Source organism: Macrobrachium nipponense, chromosome 40, assembly GCF_015104395.2.
Source record: "Macrobrachium nipponense isolate FS-2020 chromosome 40, ASM1510439v2, whole genome shotgun sequence".
NCBI classification, from domain to species: Eukaryota; Metazoa; Arthropoda; class Malacostraca; order Decapoda; family Palaemonidae; genus Macrobrachium; species Macrobrachium nipponense.
This window is the reverse complement of record NC_061101.1, coordinates 6,267,800-6,275,897: the sequence shown is the minus strand read 5'-3', so window position 1 is coordinate 6,275,897 and position 8,098 is coordinate 6,267,800. Positions and strand designations below refer to the sequence as shown.

At 36.2% G+C, this 8,098-nt stretch overlaps 1 pseudogene; it reads left to right on the top strand.

Annotated features, from left to right (window-relative positions):
• The window catches only part of LOC135211778 (macrophage mannose receptor 1-like), a 17,070-nt pseudogene extending 11,881 nt beyond the window's left edge, over window positions 1-5,189 (top strand).
• Window positions 5,190-8,098: the final 2,909 nt, after the last annotated feature.

The following is an 8,098-nucleotide window of genomic DNA, read 5'->3' as shown; positions in this document are numbered from 1 at the left end:
CCTGTTCGGTATATTAATGTACATAGAAAAATGTTCTTGAGGATTTCTTTGCCGTTGGCAGGTGGGATTGTGCCGCATCAGATCTGGTGAATCCCAGTCTCTGAATGAGGATTTGTCTGTCAAAATCCAGTCTAGACTTCGTTTGACTTATCCTGATGGAGCCGCTGACAGGAATGCCCTCCCCAAGTTGGGATGCAATCCTGAGAAGCTGAGGGCTGAGGTATATGAAGTTTGGTTTACAGTTTACATGAACAGATATTCATATATAATCATCTTCCCAATTGGTATTTGTTCCTTATTCAATAAGTTGGTGGTGGTATTAATCATTGTTTATCAAGATATATCTTTTATTTATTTCTTTCCACTTTGTAATATTCTATATTTGTGTTCAAGGTTTTCCTCTCGAAAACAAAGCACTTTTGAGATGTACGATTCAATGAGACATCATTCCAGGATTCGTTGACTGGAGTCTTGGTGAAACGCATTCCCAAACTGGAGGATGAATTCGGTCTTCGAGTGAAGCTGACTTTCAGTGAAGGCTTCCTAACCTCCTGCGAGTTTGTTCCTGCAGGTGAAGCACTTGGCTACTGGATTCCTAGTAGCTCTTTCGTTTTATAAGAAAAATAAGAGTGCTGGGCATTTCACAGAACTAAATTTACAATAAAAGAAGTATTCAGGCAAAAATCCTGCAAAATAATAAGGGCTATAAAGCAAAATTAAAGAAATTACCCACAAACACAGTTTGAAATAAGAACACCTTGATCGCAAAGGGGTACCTTACGAAAAAAAATGCCATTTTTTTCTCGATTTCAGAGATTTCGCGCCAAGAGACCTGCCTGACTCCCCCAGTCATCAGCACCCCTGGACTCATCTGCAGAGATGGATGGTCTTTGGTAGAGTCCACCTGCTTCCTCTTGTCCGACAAGAAGGGGAATTGGTCAGAAGGCCAGACCTTCTGCAACTCTGAAGGAGGAAGTCTCGCTGTTGTATCCTCTTCCCTCCAACAGGCCGTTGTTGCTAGTGAGTCACTCGAAGAGGTTTCTGTTTCTAAGTGTTGAAATAAACGCATATTTCATAAACTATTGTTTTCAAGACATTCGAAAACAAATATATTAAGGGTTTTTTTTATGTTATCTTATGGTGAAAACAAAGAAATGAATTTATTTGAGTAAGAAACTTATGGTAGGTAGTTCATTTGACGATGACATAAATCATTTTTTTCTTTGTATTGTTTAAATTTTCATGCATGTTAATGTCTTCCTATTATATCATTTAAATATGATCTTAATCTTAATCCAGGCCAGTTAAACTCAGACACTGGATTGGTCTTACCGACTTGAAGGAAGAAGGAAACTTCACCTGGGCTGATGCAGTCCTCTGGCTTATACCAAGTAATGAACAATGACATATCCATGTCCCTTATATTTTGTAGTTTTGGTGTTTATTTATTTAGTTTTATGCACACTTATACACTTCTTCTCTCTCTCTCTCTCTCTCTCTCTCTCTCTCTCTCTCTCTCTCTCTCTCTCTCTCTCTCTTTATATATATACATCTATAATTATATATTATATATATATATATATATATATATATATAATATATATATATATAGTATATATTATAGTAGTATACTATATATATATATATATATATATATATATATATATATATTATACTATATATTTATATATATATATATAGATATATATATATAATATATATATATATATATATATATATATACATATATATATACATATATAATATATATATTTATATATATATATATATATATAATTATATATATATTAGATATTATAGTAAATATATATATATATATATATATATATATATATAATATATATATATATATATATCTATATATATATATATAGACATATATACATATATACAGATATACACACATATTTATAATTCATGTTCGCGTTTTTCCAGCTGGGCTGATGGACAGCCAGACAACAAAGGTCAATACTGGATTTTCGGCGAAAAGGACAACTGTGTCGAAATGAAGAAGAATTTCAACTACTTCTGGAACGACGATAATTGTGCAGAAGCAAACAGGTGAGGATTCTGAACCTATTTCCTTTGTGTATCGGGATGACTATGAATGTTCAACGGACAGATTCTGTCTCTCCAAATACTAAAGCCTTTATTTTTGTATAATCCTGATGTATTCTACGCTCGCATTAATGAAATAGACACATCAAAGTATAAATCACCCAAGCATCATTAATAACTTATGATTACTTTAATTTCATATTGACACGTGGAGATCTCTTTGGGGATGAAAAATAGTCCTTAAAGGAGATCTCATCATAGCCAATAATGAGTTATGGCAATCAAATATTATTAATTTAGAATAATGATACCATTTTCTTTAAAAAAAACTATCGTTGGTATAGCGAAATTATTGGAAATATTATTATATAAAATATGAGATAAATAAAAACACCGTCTCCGTGGAATCAATCGTACACTTTCCAATAGTTTTATCTTGCGTTGGTCCATAAAATGAAAAAGATAATACAGATAAGCAATTCTAGAGTATAACTACTTTTACTACCTAAATTCTTTTCCAGAATTATCTAAGATATTTTGTTTGCTAATAATAAATGCACACTTCATTTAAAAAAATGTCTTCCATCACTCATAGAGAAATAACTTCTTTAACAAAAATCAAATCCCTCCACAGATTCCTCTGCAGCACCGAAGCCGAGCCAGCACCCACCACCACAACCCCAACCAACCACCACTACTACCACAACCACAACCACTACAACAACAACCACTCCACCCGCCCCTCCCACTTGCCAAGAGGGATGGGAGCAGCGTGACCTCTCCTGCTACAAGGCCATCAAGCAGCAGGTCCACCTGGCAAGATGCCCACGAACTCCTGTGTGGCCCTCGGCAACCTTGGCCTCCATCACCAGCGAAAAGGAACAGGACTTCGTCGCTGGTAAGTTGGGTGGGAGGGAGGGGGGGGGGGGGCGGGGTGGCGTCTCGTTCGCCATCAGCTGATGGGTAAGAAGACAAGAAATTAATTGCTCTTGACAACAACGTTTGGACTGTTAGTGAGTCTGTGCAATGTTTTCATCTCTGTAGCATTTTAGTGATGGTGGGGAGCCATCTGTAGGAAGATTTATAGTTTAAGGTTTAGGTATTTATGTATATATCCCATTTCCTTCATTAGTTTAAATGAGGTGCTAGAATAACTGGCGATATAAAATTAATCAGTTTATCATGGAAGTCTGGCGTTTAGTTTGCCAACAACCAATGGATTATCAAGAGAGAGAAATGCTATTTATTATGAAGGTTTGTATAATGTCTGATCATTTAGCTTTATCTTTATCTGTATAGCAGAGCATTTTTAGTGATGTAGAAGCCTTCTGTTAAAAGCAATTTATATGTTTAATGATTAAATATGTTTTGTATGTATACCAACGCACAGTCACACATTCGTTCATGTTGACGCCTTCAGTAACACAACGAAGCAATAAATCCTAGAGACGCCCTATTAATTAATCAGTTCATCCTTTCTTCAGGTCTTAAGTTCCACGTTGGCCGAGTGCATTTTGCGCTCGGCTACCACCCTGTCGGTCCGAAATTCGATTCTCGGCTCGGCCAACACGGAACCAGAGGAATTGGTTCCTAGTCACGTAAAATATCTAATCCTTCGGGCCGGGCCAGCCCTAGGAGAGCTGTTATCAGCTCAGTGGTCTGGTAAAATTAAGATATACTTAACATAACTTCTTCAGGTCTTCTCGATGCAAGTGGATGGATCGGCTTAATGACTTGGACGAAGAAGGTGTCTTTGTCTGGGATGACTGCAGCGACGTAAGCTACACAAAGTAAGCTAAATTTTAAAGTAAAAATTTTGTTTTCAAGTGTTTACTCACCTTTTAGCCAAAGTCAAAGGTCAAACCTACCCCACATATAAGTTAAGCTTAATCCAGATTGAACGTTGTCATTAATAATGAGCTTTCACATGTCAACCTTAGCTTTTGAGCATTTAAGGCTAAAAATCAGAATGACGGAGCGCTGGTTCTACAAAAATTTCTAAAAATTATCTTATATTCACCCTCAGGCAGATTCTAAGATTGCCATCTGCATGATTAACTAATTTAATAGCAACTCTGGTGTATACACTCTTTTATTTTATTCGTAAAAGTAATTTTTTCTATAGGTTCCTCACTTATTTTCTTCCTTCATATCTTGTCATATTTTAATTTAGTCAATAAAGAGAAATGTAAGTACACTTAAGAATGTAAGTCAGTATTGCCTAATGTCAATATTTGGGAACAACTCCTACTACAAACGTGACTAAATCCTTCTTCATTTTTTTTTTTTTTTTTTTTTTTAGGTGGGAAGTAGGAGAACCCAATGACGGTAACATCATAGGATTCGGAGGCTCCGAGGACTGCGTGGAGATGAAGAAATCCTTTGGGTACACCTGAACGGACGAGAACTGCGACAACGAACGGAGGTGGGTTTGTTCAAGGGAGAAAGAGGCTCTCCTCAGGAACTCTCACCTTTTCATTTGCATTGACTAAAATCTTTGTTTTTAATAGTAATTTGTAGCTCTGAGGCCAAAGCCTCTTCTTTCGGAACTCTTACATTTCTTCTCACTAAATCCCACCAAAATATTTTTCTTTACTAATTATATAATATGATTATATAACTAGATATAATTTTCGATTTAAACTAATTACATGATTATAACTAACTGTATAATTACTTATAATCTTAGTATAAAGTTTTCACATTTATATATAAACATGTGATATAGCATAAAAATTTAAAGTTTAGCTACAGTTTTTTTTTTAATATATGTAATAAGCACTATGATTTTAAATAAAATTTGCGCACTCATACACGTTTGCATGATGTCCAATAAAGTTCTAAAGTTTTTTTTACAGTTTCTCTTTCACTGTAGATACAAAACTGTATTCATTAGTATGGACAATCATATACGCATGAAATGAAATTATGAGAAATAAAAAAAATGGAAATGCTTAGTAACCGAAACTGGCTACTAGCTTCACAATGCCACTTTGGCAGTTATGTATTATCTTTGATAAGTTTGCAGAACCTGTTTTGGAGATTATTCTGATTTTATATTTTTGTTTTTTTATTCCTTCAGGTACGTTTGCGAGCGCCCAGCAGAGTGAAATCCAAAAACAATTTAGTTTACTGTTACAACGAAGACACTAGAAATTATGCTGAATTAATAGTTCATGGTTTCTCTTTAGTTAAAGAAAAAAAAATCTAAATTATAATCAGAATTATCTTAATTTATGATGCAAATCTGTGATTATTCCTTGGAGAAATAAAAACTGAAATGAAGCAATATCAAAGCAAGGCCCTTTGTCTTTTTCGAATACCTCAACATTTTCTTTTCGTATTTTTCCGGCGAGACGCCCCTTCTTCAAACCGGGCTCCAGAGGGACATAATTTGTTCTTTTATGCGGTGGGGAGTTTCTGATGTCACCGTGACAGTTTAGATGTGCCTGGAGTGGGGATGAGGATATCAGTTATCTATACGTTTGAGAGGACGAACGTTTGTTGAAGTTCGCTTACAGGTAATGAAGGAAAGAACCCCTATTGACACAGACACGTATGCATGCACATACATAACATACATGTTATGTATGTATTACACATATATATATATATATATATATATATATATATATATATATATATATATATATATATATATAGTAATTTGGTAATGAAGGGAAGAACTCTTATAACACAGACTTATTATGTACATAAACACACATCATGTGTATATATATATATATCTATATATATATATATATATATATAATATATATATGATATATATATATATATATATATATATATATATAAGTGTGTGTGTGTGTGTGTTTGTGGATAGCCAAATCAGCAGGAGGCCACTTGGCAGAGCTACACTATTATATTATTATTTATTTATTTATTTATCTTTTTTTTTTTTTGCTCTATCACAGTCTCCCAATTTTCGACTGGGTGGTATTTTATAGTGTTGGGGTTCCGGTTTGCATCCTGCCTCCTTAGAGTCCATCGCGTTTCTTACTATGTGCGCCGTTTCTAGGATCACACTCTTCTGCATTGAGTCCTGGAGCTACTTCAGCCTCTAGTTTTTCTAGATTCCCTTTCAGGGATCTTGGGGATTGTGCTAGTGCTCCTATGATTATGGGTGCAATTTCCCCACTGGCTATCCCATATCCTTCTTATTTCTATTTTTCAGATCTGATAACTTATCCATTTTTTCTCTCTCTTTAACTTCAACTCTGGTGTCCCATGGTATTTGCGCCAAATCAATGAGTGATACTTTCTTCTTGATTTTGTCAATCAACGTCACGTCTGGTCTATTTGCACGTATCACCCTATCTGTTTTGATACCATAGTCCCAGAAGATCTTTGCCTGATCGTGTTTTCTTATCACTCCTTCAGGTTGGTGTTCGTACCACTTATTACATGCCTCTTTTTGTACGGTTCTGTGCAAGTGCCGGAAATTCGCTTGCTTATGTGGTTTATGGTATCATTTTTCGTATTGCACTTCCTACATATGGGGGGGGAAGAGAATGTTATTTCGTCTATCGATTCTTTGAACATATCTGGTTACTTGGGCCTGATCTTGTACCGCTGTTATCATCCTTCAGTTTCCTTCTTCAGCTCTCCCCGTGTCATCGCTGGCTAGTTCTTTAGTCTGTCTCATGTATTGTCCGTGCATTGGTTTTGTTGTGCCAGTCTCTGTTCTGTTTGTCATTCTCCTGTCTCTGTATATTTCTGGGTCTTCGTCTACTTTTATTAGTCCTTCTTCCCATGCACTCTTTAGCCACTCGTCTTCACTGTTTTCAGATATTGCCCCAGTGCTCTGTTCTCGATGTTGACGCAGCCCTCTATGCTTAGTAGTCCTCTCCCTCCTTCCTTCCGTGTGTAAAGTCTGTCCGTATTTGCTCTTGGGTGTAGTGCTTTGTATATTGTCATATGTTTCCTGGTTTTCTGATCTATGCTGCAGAGTTCTGCCTTCATGGCTTTTATCATATTTCCGGAGTTGAGTTTTGACTTGAGTATCGCCTTGAGTCTCTGCTATATTCTCTCCTGATCGTGTCCTTCATCTCTTGGTGTTTTATATACCCTCCTTCCATTATTCCCAGGTATTTATATCCAGTCTCATCTATGTGTATGATGTTGCTCCCATCTGGTAGCTTTATCCCTTCAGTTCTTGTTACTTTGCCCTTTTGTATGTTGACTAAGGCGCATTTTTTTATTCCAAACTCCATCCTTGATGTCCTCAGATACAATCCTTACAGTCTGGATTAGGGTATCTATTTCCTTGATGATCTCATTATTATTATTATTATTATTATTATTATATTATTATTATTGAAAAGGATTGCTGCATCAGCTCCATTAATTTTGTATAGTCTTCTCTATTTTCCTTATTAAGGATTTCTCAATATTGCTGAAACTGGCAAGCAACGTGCCTAAAGGGGATCGTCAAATCCAGTGTAGTCATATTGAATTATCTTTACTACTGCTATATACATATATTACTGTTACAAGTTTCTCTCTCTTTCTCTCTCTCTCTTTCTCTCTCTCTCTCTCTCTTTCTCTCTCTCTCTCTGACTTTGTTTCGCCCAGATCTGCCAGGGCATGGTCACAGCGATGGTTGCTGGAGGACTGAATCTTAGTGTGTTGTTTTTTGATTAAGCTGACCTTGTATCTTAGTGGTGAGTCCTTTGCTATATATCATGTTCGTGCTGGCGCTCACGGATGCTCCTGCAGGACCCGGAGGGGGCTCGACTTTTCATTGGCTGGCGGCCAGGCGTCGGAAACTCTCGAGGCGCGTTGACCTTCTCAGGTGTGTTGCGTCACCCTGGAGCCGGGTTTTCATTGGCTGCGACCGTGGTGACGTAACTCCTGGTATTGTGGAATTCCTCGAGGATGCAATAATGTATTGCGAAACGTCGGAATAAATGTCATAGTCAAATTCCTGTGTGTTCCTGCCTGCCTTCATCTACTTATGTATATACTATATATATATATATATATATATATATATATA